Genomic DNA, 15,689 nt, shown 5'->3' with positions numbered 1-15,689 from the left:
TAGCAAGGAGATCGGGCTGAAACTATAGCTACAAGCTATCCAAGGATGGTACTATAGAATGTCACCTCAAGGTAGGCCTAGTGGCGTCATCTCTTGGTTAGGCCGGAAACTTATCAATCCACCTTCGTATTATAGAATAGTAAAATAATATCTTTTATTTCTCTCCATTCAACGACCACTCTTTATAACGCCGAAAAATGTTCAGTCCCTTAAGTGTCGTTATATAGAGTTTACACTGTATTTTCAACCAATGCATATGCAACTAACTATATATATCCGAATAAAAGCATTTAAACCCATTACTTTTTCCAGTTGTTTATTTCCAACTGGAATACGTAATAATTACCGATGTATGATAAACACCCAATCCGTATTTTAATTACCTATACGCTTTAATCGTCAGTTATTTCCAGAATATTCTACTGTCACATGTCCCAGTTATACCAATTTGATCTTGGGGAAATCGATGCAAGGGCAGTGCGGTAACGGAAACAGAAGTAAATGGTAAATTTTTGCGGAAGCGGACGCGGAAGTGTAATCATTAATTTTTTGACTTCAAAAGTGCACTTTTAACTTGAAACTTACAATACCGAGCGAACACCACACAAAATAAATAAACGCTACAACTGCGTTGATTGGTTTAGGCCCTAAACCATAATTAAGTTATTTGCATAGGGACAATATTATTATTATTATTAATAAATTTCCCGTCTATAACGCTACACATTATCTTTATAAACATAAACGGTTGTAAAACAATGTTACAGTAGGGTCGGTGAAAGCTGGCGTAGGTACCTGGTCAACATGCAACATTGCAACAAACAATTCCATTAAAAAATTTTTACGACTTATTTTATTGTTCCGATATATTGATTTTAAGAAAGATGAGAAAAAAAAATTCTAAAGTTCCGGTAAGCATTCATGCGGAAGTGGATGCAGAAGCGGAGGTGTAAAAGTATGCGGAACTTCCGTGATTACGGAAGTAGAAGCAGAGGTCTGTTGCAACAGTAGGTGCTCGGGGACTAACTGCATATTATCAGCAAAAGATGAAAATTATGAAACGATTCGGTGTACCAACATCTACTATGTAAACTTGTGTCGAAAATTAGCTTAATTTTTCGAGCAGAAAATAAATTTTATCGACAAATAATAATACATTTACCGTCGCTGCCTTTATTTTTGGTGCACGAGCTGCCACTGGAAAAATATGCAACGGCAAGGTATATTTACGGTAGAAATAACAACAAAAAGATATTATTATGTGTCTCCCAATTAGTGGGATGTAATGGCTGCTATACATGCAACAATAATAAAAACTTATCGTGTGTTATCCTCAAAGAATTATCTTGGAGACTTTCTGCCATTCATGGTTAAAAATACAATAAAAAGTACATCTTCTTACTACCAGCTCAGTTTTCGAGTTCATTAAATCTAATAATAAAGAATAAATTTCTAAGTAAGTACGTAAACCTTTTCTTGTTACCCGTACAACAAAGATGCTTTTTAATTAACGTATGCAGTGCGCTATAATGGCTCTAGTAATGTTTCAGTTTGTCTCATTAGCGAGTAATGACTTTATTGCCTTCCCTTTTTAATAAATTAGATAACATAAGTCCCTTAGGCCACATCAAAGGTGACCGACTGGCAATGGCAAAATGGGTTGTATACAACAACGTCAAACGCAAGAGGTCATGGAGCAAAAAAGATGAACCAGCTCAAACCATTCCCAAAGCTGATAATCACCAAAAAAAGGTGATGCTGTCTGTTTGGTGGGATTTTAAAGAAATCGTTTTTTTTGAGCTTTTACCGGATAACACAGCGATTAATTCGGAAGTCTACTGTCATCAGCTGGACAAACTGAATGATGCACTTCAACAGAAAAGGTCAGAACTAATCAACAGGAAAGGTGTAGTGTTTCACCAAGACAACGCGAGACCTCACACAAGTTTGGTCACTCGCCAAAAGCTTTTACAGCTTGAATGGGATACAATGCTACACCCACCATATTCTCCAGACCTGGCACCATCGGATTATTATTTGTTCCGGTCACTCCAAAATTTTTTAGACGGTAAAACCTTCACCTCAAATGAGGAGGTCAAAAACCTCCTCGATCAGTTTTTTGCCAGCAAAGACCAAAAATTTTATGAGCGTGGAATTATGCTACTACCAGAAAGATGGCAAAAGGTGTTGGACCAGAACGGTCAATATATAATTTAATAAAGTATTTGTTTATCATACGAAAACTGTCTTTCATTTCCACAAAAAAAAACGAAATGACTTTCCGAACAACCCTATAATTGCATTTACTACCTAACCTAACCTAACCTAACCTAAATATCTGATTCATTTCAAAGTATCGAGTTATATCAAAACCAATTAGATAAGGTAAATATTTTCCCAAAATTTCTAGAATTTACTAATTTTCAGTCTTTTTGTTTAACTGCGATTTCTATGTTCGATAAACGTTTTGCCTGACCTGTATTCATGTTCACAATGGGAATCGAATCTAGTCAATTTCATAAATGTAGGCAGGTATACGGTAAAGTATCTACCGCTGTACGGGGGGTTGAACAATCGGGAAGGGAGGGGGGTAGCTTAGAATCGGGTAAAAGGGGCGCAGAATTGTAGAGAAAAGCCTTGACACGAGTGACATATTAGTGTCAGGTGAAGCGGATTGCTAATCTTTTAATGTAATTCGTTACGTTGTCATTCCTTTTGTGGTCGAGTACAAATCAGATATAAAAAGTAAAAGGAAGAGTCATTAGGATCTAGACGGGGGAGCATGAATTGCCCGCCAATATGCCATTTTATTGAATATCAACGACAGCAATCGGTATTAGCATCATTCCTTTTACCTATTTGTCAATCCATCTATAATATAAAAGGGGAAATATTTTTCGCTGTAATATCTAGCAAAAGGTTACTCAAACCCGTTTGTTTATTTTAATTGAATCTATTAAACTATTAAAATAATTTAGGATGATATTAATTCAGTATAATCTGAGCTTCTCGATTTTGATTAGAAAAATTGCAAGATACGTCTACGTTTTGAAATATGTTGTTGTTAGGGAACCTTTTTGTTGTGGTAACACTACCTATTGGTTTATTTCGTTGTCATTGACCAATTTTTAAACGAAATAAGGTATCGACTTCTTGAAATTTACACATAAAATGTAAATCTTCGGCCAATGGTACATAAAGTTATAAGAAACTTTATTTGAAAAGAGTGTCATCGGTACATGCAAATAGGAGACAAGTTTCGACCTGCTGTATGTCACGCCTGTCCTCCATCATCCCACTAATCTTTACAATATTAGTAAGGTATAATATTGGATATATACCTACGGACTCTTGATTATTCAAAAACACAAATGATAGGATTTTAGCTTTAGATAGACGTCCTAAAATACAGCAAGAATATTTAAGGGTCTTTTACATTTTAACCCGTCAGTCACGCGGTATTCACTTTCAGAGTCGTCATCAACGCATTCCTCCTTCTAATTTTTAGTCATCATCATAAGATTCAGTCCTAAGACTGGTTGGACACGCACCTCTACTCTTTCCTATCCTGAGCTAATCTTCGTATTTCCCTAAAACTAGAACAACCCACATCCTTAACTATTTGCGAACACTAATCTAATCTGGGTCTACCTCTACCCCTCCAAACCCCCGTTTTTGCCTCTAATATATCTCTGAATAGACCTTCATGTCTGAGAAGGTGTTCTACCAACCTATCTCGCCTATTTTTTATTGACTTCCATAGAGTCCTCTGTTCTCTTACTCTTTCTAATACCTCTTCATTTCTAACCTTCTCTACCCACGCTATCCTCATCATTCGCCTATACACCCCATTTCGAACGCTTCTAACCCTTTCTTTTTCGCTGCGACAGCTGTCCATGTTTCGCACCCGTACAGCGCGCATTTAACAACCTTTATCGAATTTCTAATTTTCAGTATTAATGCAAAAATCCTAAATGTAGGTAGGTAAGTGTAACACAAAGAGATAATTATCTTGATTTGTTAAACGACTACAAAACCCCATCGCGTGTGTGCCTGAAAGGATCTTAACGTCATTTCAAATATTTCTTTGTTTCGAGAGCCCTGCCGCTCAGTAAACATATTTTACAACAATTATAATTCCTTAAATTCATTGCATTAAAGTAAAGTTATCGTGTTAATATACGTCTACTCTTCTGACACATTGCAACAGATGCAATCGTATGTGTGTCAAAAGATATCTAAAGTTATTTACATTATCACAATCTTTAAAAGTCTGGCGAATATCGTAGAAGTTTCGAGAACATTTCCTAATGATGTATTCGTAGAGGAACAGTTCCTCAAACCACTCTGAGGAGCAAATTGGACGTAAATAAACAACGCGTATAATACTAGACAATTACACACGTAGAGAAAGATACACGCTAGCTGTACTGAAATGGTATCATTGCACATACCTACTTATAAACTCCAGTTCGAGACATATTCCTATATATATACGAAAATACAGAAATGATTGGATGTAGATGTATACGTATGTGTGTATGTTTTGATGGCGAATAGCGGATTTTTGAATACAAACAGATACTTTGAACGTTCTCCGGGTATAGAAATTACACATTCTTTTGTCGTCATTTTATTTCTGAACGAAAATGCATAATTTGGTTAACGTGTGGTCTGCATAATTATTTCAGAAACACCCTGTATAGTTTCTCAACCATGTGTATCTGAAAATATGTCCACAGCTTATCTGCAAACTACTGAACTAACAGAACTATCAAAATCTTTTGGTCAGAGCTAACACCGCTAAGAAGAGATTTAAACTGAATTAACTGAACTTACATTAAGTATCTGTAGGGATAGATATACAGGGGCAAAAGATTAGGATGATATTAGGAGACGAAAAATTGGAAGAAGTGGCTGATTTTAGGTATCTAGGAAGTCAGATAAGTCAGGACGAAAGGAGTACTAGGGGTATTTGGAGCGCGGTGCTGTACGGATGTGAAACATGGATGGTGGGCGCTGCGGAAAAGAAAAGGTTAGAAGCGAAATGTGATGTTAGAGGCGGATGATAGGGAAGATTAGAAATGAAGAGATATTAGAAAGAATAGGAGAACAGAGGACTCTATGGAAGTCAATAAGAAATAGACGAGATAGATTGGTGGGACCGCTTCTTAGGCATGAAGGTCTAGTCAGAGACATATTAGAGGCAGAAACAGGAGTTAAGAGGAGTAGAGGTAGACCTAGAATAAATTACTGTTCCCAAATAGTTAAGGATGTCGGTCGTTTTAGTTTTGGGGAAATGCGATGATTAACTCAGGATACGAAACAGTGGAGGTGTTTGTTCAACCAGTCTAAAGACTGACGACTTTATGATGATGATATTAAGTATCTTATACTTTATTATTTATATGAAATGCAATAAATATAATTTAATACTCTTGAGGGATCTTATGCTTTATTCAAAAGGCATAGTTAGTCTAAAACAGCCATCAGAGAAGCGGGTAATATGTTTAACTTTTTATATTTGACTGAAGAAATTTATTCGGCACGTTTATGTGCACTAAGTTTTGCATTTTCGCATAAAAAATAAAAATAAGTAATGCCAATAAAGAAATGTGTAATTTCTATTTCCAGTGAACATTTTGCCTTAGCCGTATAAATGCTGGTACGTTTCGAGCATTTCAAAGGATTACTATTGCTTGACGCGTCGCGACGGCTACGGTCGCCTCGTGTCTGTGCATCAGTACTTACATGGAAAAGGGTCGGTCACGCGAGGGAATGCTGCCTATTCAAATTTTTGTGAAAAAATTTATAATGAACTCAAAATCAAAAAAAAAAATAGCAAATAATTTTGCTAAAAAACAAGTTATTCATTATTTTAATAAACTGTTAAGATTGAAGAGTATGACATTCAAAATTTTTCTTGCGCTCAATAATTCTTAAGTGAAATATTTTTGCATTAAGGTTGTCATTAAGGCGAACGGCGCGACGCCGAAAACGTGTCCCGAAAAGGGGAAGAAAAATGTTCCCTATTGCACAATAATCACGTCTCGACATGCACACAAGTACGTGAACCAATTATCGTATCCAGACGCTGCCGTTGAATGGCAACGATTTAGCAGAAACGATCAGGCAAACTGCTTTCTTTATTTACTGAATAATATGAAGCACTTTCACTGTGTTATCTGACAACACGTTCTTTACAAACTCGAATGTTCGAAAAGGATAATGAGTAAATACACTTTAAGGAGTCGCCTAGTAGATGAAAGTAAATATTTTCTATTCAACTCATTTTTTTGTGTATTACATGATAATAATGTAATAATAAACCTAATATATCAAAACATCTTTTATCTGTGAATCTATTTAGAAAATACATATTATATTCAAATGCTTACCATTAGTAATTTAGGCATCACGTTAAGGGAGTAACTACTGAGGATACTGCTGGTGTTAATCTGAAACAAAAATAGTCAATATTAGAATTAATAACAACAACATTTGAATTCCTATAAGTGTAATATGAAATAATAGTGAACACACATACTAAATAGCACTACAATATCTACTGATATATAACAGTAAATAAATAATTAATAAGTAATGTCATGGTAATCGAGTTCCAAAAATTCTCCCCTCCCAAAATCATCCCTTAAAACGTAAAATTACAATAGAATATTATTTTCAAGTGATGGTGAAGCGAATTTTTACCTATATATATATACGGCTGTTCAAAAAAAAGAAAAATAGCCGCATATGCGGGTAGTTTGATAGCTGAGCAAGGCGATTTTTTATTGTTCAATAATCAATTATCTAGTGAGCCAAAGAAGAGGATGTAGAAATGGACCATTTTCGATTGCTAACATGTAATAGCTAGATTGAAGATGTTATATTTCTACAAGCTTTTCCAGCCCCGACAAAAGGTTTATGGATAGGTATAAGCTTTTAATGCTAACACGGATGAAAATGGTAAAAGATTACAAGTGACGCTGAAGATTATTTTCTAGACCAATTTAGCTCGATAGAGTAGGCATATAATGAAGTTTATTATTATTAATTATTAGTAAAAGGTTAGAAATGAAGAGGTATTGGAAAGAGTAGGAGAACAGAGAGGGCGCTACGGAAGTTAATACAAAATGGACAAGATAAGTTAATAGGACACCTCCTTAGTCACGAAGGCCTAGTTAGAAACATACCAGAAGCAGAAACAGGAGCTAAAAGGAGAAGAGATTCACTTAGATTCGATTACTGTTCACAACAACAATAATTAAGGATGTGGGATTTTTTAGATTTAGGGAAATGCGAAGATTCGCTCAGGATAGGAAAGAATGGAGGTGCGTGTCCAATCAGTTTTAGGACTGACGACCTTATGATGACGATGATGATCAGTAATTTAGTCGTATGGTAATTGATTGACTTTATTTTTAGTCTTGCTACTAAAAATGTTGAGAAATGATGCGATACTTCATCGTTACTATTTCAAATTACTGACAGCACCTATTCCAAATTTTATAGCAATCGTTTCAACCAATTGTGGCGTGTGACAATTTCACATACATAAAATCATCGAGCACCGCGGCGCCTGACGAATCAGTTTGGATTTGAAACGCGTCGCGTCGTTACGCGTCGCGTAGCGTATCCCGCCGGATATTCCCATCGCTGCATCGCGTCGCGTCGCGTCGCGTCTGCCGCTCTGCCAACTCCACTTTTCATGAATTTAAATTCAATTTTCGTGTGCCGTTTTCAGCGTCAACATCGCGGGCGGCTGTGCGCCTCCTTCCTCCTTCACTCCCCCCTCTTCCACCCAGCCTCAACCTCCTTCTTTTTACCCTTCTTCATCGTTCGTTCCGTACCGTGCATGCTGCTGCCAATACATCATCTTCTCTCTTCAGGCAGGCGAGCCGAAGGCAACAGCCACACACACACACACACATATATATATACACTCACTCACATCACATGCACACTTGCCCTTCGCCCGTGGAATTCATTTTCTCGCGAAACGGCGAAATAAAAATGTAATGTATGAGGTTATTTAAAACAAACATTAGCTTCTTACACGGCCACTTTGCCATAGTAATGAACTCCCCAACAACGACCAGCTGACATATCCGAAAATCTTGCAAGGAATTAACCCCGGACTGGGTTTATTCTCGGCAATACAAATGCTCAACCGTTCGTTTGGCAATGCTATATTGTTCTCTGGTTTCCTTCTAACTAATCGCAAGCAATTTTCTGCAATATAGAAAGCTTTATTTTTAACCGAAACCTTTTCGGAAATTGAATACCTACACATCGCGTTTCTTTCTTTCTACAACGTTTATTTAAATAGGTTGGAGAAAAGTAGGGAATCAGGAACTCTTCAATTTTGATTGTAACGCTCTTACAGTGCCTAAAAATAATGGAAAATAAATTCAAAAATAAACTTTGGGATAATGAACGTCATATATCAAATTCTACTTGTCTGTGTCTCTTTCTGTTACACTTCAATTGGTGTAATGTTATTCCTTTTTCTTTATTTGTGTCCGCTGCAATTCCCACCTGACATCTCTTTTCTATGCTTACGATATTCCTTACAACGTCTGTCGTGAGTAAAAGTACGCATTGTGTCAGCAACCGCCCTAATCTAATTAGTAATTTGAAAGAACAAAGTAAATGCATCAGTTTTATTGCAGACTGTGCCAATTTTGAACGTCTGAACTATATCTAAGTGGTTTATATGTTACAGATCAGTTCTTATTTTTTGGTGTTTAATTCGCATGAGCTACTACTGTTGGTTGCTCTGGACTATGTCGGAGGGTAGGGCCAAGGTCATTTTTAGGAATCGTGGAAGTAGGTGGATGGTAGCTGGGGTGAGAAAGATGAAACGGACGAAATAAAGGAAGAAGAGACATGAATGATTATGGAATATGATTACTGCTCATATCATATCATAAACTAACGTTGACCAGGTCAGAAGGACCCAGAATCCAGAAAGTTAAGCAATGGTCTAAGTCTTTAGGGCTCTAGGCCATGCTACTCAGCGAGATGAATTCAAAATCAGATTACTGACCGAGAACACATTTTGCTTTACATCTTACTTTAGTTTGATAAGTCGATATCCTTAGTAGAAAAGGACCTTGTCGGACATTATTTGTTTTCACAATGAGTATCAAATTTCTACAAATGTCGTTCACTACGCTGTCTCTACACACTCCTAGAAAATAAATTGGAAAGATTTTAAAAAAACCATTTTCCTCAGGGTTCATAACATTACGAACTTTTTCTTTGTTGATCATCGTGTCCAAAATACAATAACGATAACATTTTTCTAGTGGATTGGGGTATCCCCCAGCAGGTGACTATTTGGAAACCTCTGAATTTAAGACCAAACAAAAAAAAAATACAAAGTGTAATCATACAACACGCTACTGAAGTGAAACTTCTTCAAACACACAAACGTACCGGGATAGGGGTTAAGGAATTGGTTTAATGGCATTATTTGTACACTATGAATTTAAATTTTACACTATACATGCCGGAGTTGCTTGTAACGAACGTTGCATTGAAGCGCGCTCGCTGCTCAAGCGATCCCCACTACAAACTCGACTACGTGGCCGAGTAGAGGGGGGCATCCGTTGCATGATTTCGTTACGTAGCAACTAGCAAGAAAGGAACTTATCGTACCGTGCGTAAAGAAGTTTCACTTTAAAAACAAATATTGGTATAGAAGATAGCCGCTGAAGACCAATGCTGCATATTCTTGGAGTGATATGCAAAAGTCCTTAAAAAGAACGAATGATAGGCACAAAAGAACGTAAATTTATGATACTTAATAAACTCTGCAGTAGATACCTACAAACCAGTCGAGTCTTCCCTCTCCTATATATAAAATACAAATTAGTTTATGCGTTCATCGATAGATATAAGAAAACGACGACACAATGCCATCGTATGTCCCGCTCGCACGTCCCACAGGATAGACGTTAATATGGATATACACGCATATAAGAAAATTGGTTGAATTCTGGAGCGTGCAATATTTCAATCTCGTTGAGTCCCGTGAAGACGATGTTTCCCGTTTGGTTGTCAGTTCAGGTACGTTCTGGGAATAGGGTTGTATCTCTCAGAAACGTATGAAGGATAGAGGTCCCAAAAGACGCGAATGCGAAAGTGGAATAACGAAAACAAAAATGGACTGGATCTATGTCTATGTATATAACTACATATGCATATGTATATGTTTGTATAGGTAAATCTATTTGTACATATGTGTATAACATGTAGGCGTAGGTACGTATATGCGATGTGAAACGGGTAGGGATCAAACACGACTCTGTTATAGCTGTATCTTCGTATCAAAGGGAAACTACAGACATACATGCAAATATGTGTACATTTATGTGTGTGTACGCTCGGTGCACATGAAAGTCTATCATGAGAATGCGATGGAGTGGTAATGAAATTGTTGTCTGGAATACTCCAGAATTTATAAGATCGAATGAAAACGGAAAGGTATATACACCAGTGTAGCACTGAGAACTGAACATAGGGACAACTACGATGTGATACAGGAAAATTCGCACAAACATTTTATGTTTAATATTGAAATAAGTCCACAAGGTTTAGTTAGTTTAGGTCACGTATTACAGATGCAGATGATATTTTCAGATAGATGTCCTCGTGCGACATAAAGAAAAAAACGGACGGACAGACACACGAGTGATGCTATAAGGATTCCGTTTTGCATTCGGACGTATGGAACCCTAATCCGAAAACCACTTAACATTGTGGTTAAAAAAACAGGTAAATGTAAATTTGTACGCATAATATTGTTTTGTTGTACTCTGTAAGTAAAGAACTATTTTCTGTATTTTTTTCAAAATTTTAGGTTCAGTAGTTTCGGAGGACAGTTGGTCAATTTTCGTTTACTTTCTTAAATAACTTGAAAACTATTTATTTTAAAATTACAAAAATAATATTTTTGAGACCCTTACAACAAGCCCTGTCATTTGATACGTCACAGTTTTTTTTAAATTTCCTATTGCTACCCCCTTAAAAACGACCCCTATGTTTAAAATTAATTTTTTTACGTCATGCGTCCGTGTTCGAATCATAAAAATTCATATGTGTACTAAATTTTAACTTAATCGGTTGATACTATAACGGTTTTCATTCGGACATACGGAACCCTAAAAATTCCAATAAAGAAATACTTGGCGAATGTTTTGCCTTACTTGTATACCTACATAATATACCTGCATCTCACTTTATATTTAATTATTTATTTACAGATATCTACTAATAACGAATGTAGAGTTGTGTCTATTTTCTGATTAGAATTATTGCACTACAAAAGAACTTAAATTCGACTTTTTTGCCAAAATGGCTAACTGGGAAATACAGGCACAATTAATTCCATAAACGTAGTTACCGCTTTTATTTTTTTCATAAAACGAGTAAATTTATCGGAAAACATCACAAGCAGGCACATGTCGACGTAAAGGCTTTAAAAGGTAAATAGTTAGTCGTAAAATTAAGGAAGTACCATTTTAAATTTAAGAAATTACAAGAGTCTTTAGCTCGTCGTTCGCCTGCGGATTACGAATGGGCCTTTACGACGAACGCATCTCAGCTAATATGGATGACAGAAGGAGCCAAGAGCACGTTGCTAGTTTTCAATGAAGCGGAAAGATTCTTTTCGAAGTAATTCCGCATTGTGTTGACAACGTGCCCCGAATAACTGATTATTTGACAAGGAGAAATCTTAAAGGAGAAGAAATGTCGCAGAATAAAAATAAAATCAGGGAATGTAACCTACCAGTTTCTAATTCTATCATAACGTAGCACAACATATAACTTTCTTAGAGGGTCGTTTTACTCAGTAATATTATTGAATCTCCATCTGAAGACTAGATGGACACACACTTCTACTTTTTCCTACCCTAAGCCAATCTTCGCATTTTCCCAAAACTAGAACAACCCACATCCTGAACTATTTGCGAACTGTAATCTAATTGCTGCTTCTAATACGTCTCTAACTAGCCCTTCATGTCTGAGAAGGTGTCGTATCAACCTATCTCGTCTATTTCTTATTGAGTTCCATAGTTCTCCTATTCTTTCTAATACCTTCTCATTTCTAACCTCTATCTACGGTATCCTCATCATTCGTCTGTAACACCACATTTTGAACGATTCTAACCTCTTTTTTTCCGCATCCGTACAGCGCCGCGGTCCTTTAACAATCATTTTCGAATTTTTAAATTAATATTATCTTAAACACGAAAAATTATCAATTATTCAGCATATTCTCAAATGATTGCAAATACTTTAAAAACGGTTGTACAATGATAGAATAAATGGGATATTTCAAAGTCAAACAACTCATCGGTCCATGAATACAATGTTCTCTTTGATTTGGTTGACAATTAACTGATGGGGAACTAAAGAACTGATTCGAAAGTTAATGGTCCAAGTTAACTCACTTAAGCAAACTCTCTTGCAATGAGTTAAAAAAGTTCGACAACTGTACAAAAGACGTAAGATGTTCAGTCAGTCAACTATGAGCCATCATGTCAATAGCATCGCAAAGTTCTTCTTCCTTTTTTATCTTCATTAGTAAATGTCTCTTCTCTTTAATGATGGACCTGGTTGAATCTTTACCTATTTTAAGTATACTAAATTTTTTTTCGTTTGAAGCCACCGAAAAGTTCGCTTTTATATATTAATCTTTCTATTCTAAACCTGTCTCAGGAAACATACCTACAGAAGTAATGAGTATACTCTCTAAATTATTTGAGAAAATTACTGGTATTAATCAAAAGCTTGTACTGTATGAAGAAGTTTTAGTGACTGGTGCAATGTATGGAATTGTTTTAACGATTTTGCTTTGGCAAAATTTTAATATGTAAATTGTGCAGTATGTAGTGGAATGGGTAGCGTCTGCGAAGAATTCCGAAGTGGTTAGGTGAACTTTTGTATTTTATTTCTTTCTAGATGGTCCGAAGAACGCGAAGGGTCATAAAAGTAATACGGCAAGGACAATATCTGGATGCAGCTAAGAGGATATGAAGACATAAACGGGAAAATAACCGTCTCCATGTGAGCTAATAAAAAAAGGGGTTTGACGCGAACTTCCAGACCGATTATATGTAACAAAAGAGATCAATAAAACTATTAGTCCCTCTGATGAAACAATTGGAGATGAAAAATTAGAAGAAGTCGCTGATATTCAATTTGTAGGAAAACAGATTATTCACGATACAAGGAACGGCATAGATACATAAAGCAAATAATAGAGTAAGGTTGGGGAACCTTTGATAAAAAAGCAACTTCTATCCTCGCAAACGGTTAATTTAGAAATTTGAAGAAGATTGTTAAAGATGTATGCTGGGATCAAGGCTGTATACTGGTGCGAAACGTGGACGGTGTGGGTAGAAAAGAATAGGTTAAAAGTTTTTGAAATGTGGTGTTAAAATAGGGATTAACTGGGCCAGAGTTAGACCTAGATTAGATTATCATTCACAAGTAGATAGGGATGAGGGAAACTGCAAAGATTGATTCAAGATATGAAAAAAAGGATATGCGTATCCAACCAGCCTTAGGACTGACGACCTTATAACGATGATGATGAAATCCAACAATTTAGTTTGTTTACACATTGGGGGCAAATTAGGGAAAGATCAATTTGGGTTTAGACATAGAGGAATGCGGGAGGCCATTCTAGCTTTTGACCATATTAAATGGGACAAGATGTTAAAATACTTAAAAATGTAGGGATGAGTTACAAACATAGAGAGTGATACTTAGTTTTTATAAAGAGTAACAGGCAGTTATAGAAATGGGGCTGCAACGTAGAGAAGGAAATATTAGGATGTGAGTCAGACAGGGATGCACACTGTCACAGCTACTTTTTAATCTACACATCGAAGACGCGATCAACATCATTAAAGACAGTACAATTGTAGGGATAGATATACAGGGGCAAAAAATTAGTATGTATACAGTTTACAGTACTGTATGAAAATAAATAAAAATAAAACAAGAATACTAGTATGCAAGGAAAAAAAAAGTAGGGAAAAGGGCGAATATAAAGATAGGAGAAGAACAATTAGAAGAAGTGGCCGATTTTAGATATCTAAGTCAGATAAGTCAGGACGGAAGGAGTCGTATAGGTATATAGTCGCCTTCAATAAAAAGAAGTCATTTCTACGCGAACGGTTAATTTAGAAGTTCGAAAAAGGTTGTTAAAGGTGCATGTTTGAAGCACTACGCTATACGGGTGCGAAACATGGACAATGGGCGCGGTGGAAAAGTTACAAGTGTTCGAAATAGGAGAACAGACTCTATGGAAATCAATAAGGAATAGGCGAGATAGGTTAGTAGGACACCTTCTCGGGCATGAAGGTCTAGTCAGAGCCATATTTCAGGAGTTAAGAGGAATAGAGGTAGACCTAGATTAGATTACTGTTCGTAAATAGTTAAGGATGTGGGCTGTTCTAGTTTTAGGGAAATGCGAAGATTAGCTCAGAATAGGAAGGAGTGGAGGTGCGTGTCCAACCAGTCTTAGGACTGACGATCTTATGATGATGATGATGATGGCAATTATACACATATAAACGGGAAAGCGTAATCACGTCCAAATAAACAATTTTATACAGAAATCAAAAAAACCGTTTCATTAAGTATTGGGTTATTATAAAAAAAACTTTCCTTCTATGGAGGATATATGTATGGAAACCAACCACCAGTTCATCATTATATTCTCTTTTAAACAGATGTATAGTTGCCCACATCCCGGTAATACAATAAGAAGAAACGTCGTTGATTTGATTAGGCATTTTGACAGTGCAGTCACGGAATTTCAACGAAGGTTATGCGACAATGTACCAAACCGACTAATAACCAACGTGGCAAAGTGCGGTCGTTTATTTCATTAGATCGACACACTACACCGGCATCGGAGCGCGACAAAACGCCTCTCTTTCACTTCCACTCTTGGGATTCTTTGAATTTCTCAAAATGCCGCAAAGTCTTTTACTTTTTTCTTCTCCCTCTCGCTCGTTCTCTCGTTTCTCTCTCTCATCATTTCAATCTCACACACGTACCAGAAAATCTTATTATTAATCTTTCCAGTCGGTAAGCACGGCGCATAGTAATCCTCGTTCCCGATCTTTGCGGCAAGATCCTAAACGGCTTACGAAAAATGTGTATGTACTGGAAATGGAGGCGCGCCATAAAAAAAGGATTGTCTTAGACGGAATACCGTTATTTCATAAAGAAACCTGTACAAGGTCAAAAAAGTGAAAAACGGGTATTTATTTTGAAACGAAGAGGACGTGGGCACCTGCTCAGCAGTAAACTACTCTTCGTTTTAGTATATTGATTTGGAGTTGAAAATTGTCCAAACTTTTTACAAAATAGTACGCTTTAATTTCCTATTTATTTTAACTAAGTTTTAATCAAATGAATAATAAAACAAAGGCGAATTAGAATTGAATCAAACATCAGTCTTTACATGATGAAGTCGATGGTTTAAGGACTGCACTCTTGTCCGTGGAGCAATGGCGAATTCTTTCTATCTTCGGCCTTCTTTCTCGTTACATTTCAACTGTCACTTTGTCGTTCATTTCTTGTACAAATGTACAAAACTCGCCTTGGTCTTAACCTTCTTCTTATTTAAAATAGAAGGAGGAGACTGTGGTAAATAT

At 36.4% G+C, this 15,689-nt stretch overlaps 1 long non-coding RNA gene across 1 annotated transcript in view; it reads right to left on the bottom strand.

The window, feature by feature from the left end:
• Positions 1–15,689, bottom strand: part of LOC108737520 — a 307,184-nt gene that overhangs the window by 27,528 nt on the left and 263,967 nt on the right. Inside the window, exon 6 of the long non-coding RNA XR_003232230.1 lies at positions 6,399–6,458. This is a non-coding gene — a long non-coding RNA (uncharacterized LOC108737520). The remainder of the gene's footprint in view (positions 1–6,398; positions 6,459–15,689) is intronic.

The sequence above is a fragment of the Agrilus planipennis genome, unplaced genomic scaffold (genome assembly GCF_000699045.2).
Source record: "Agrilus planipennis isolate EAB-ADULT unplaced genomic scaffold, Apla_2.0 scaffold14, whole genome shotgun sequence".
Classification (NCBI taxonomy): Eukaryota; Metazoa; Arthropoda; class Insecta; order Coleoptera; family Buprestidae; genus Agrilus; species Agrilus planipennis.
This window is presented reverse-complemented; position numbering and strand designations above follow the sequence as displayed.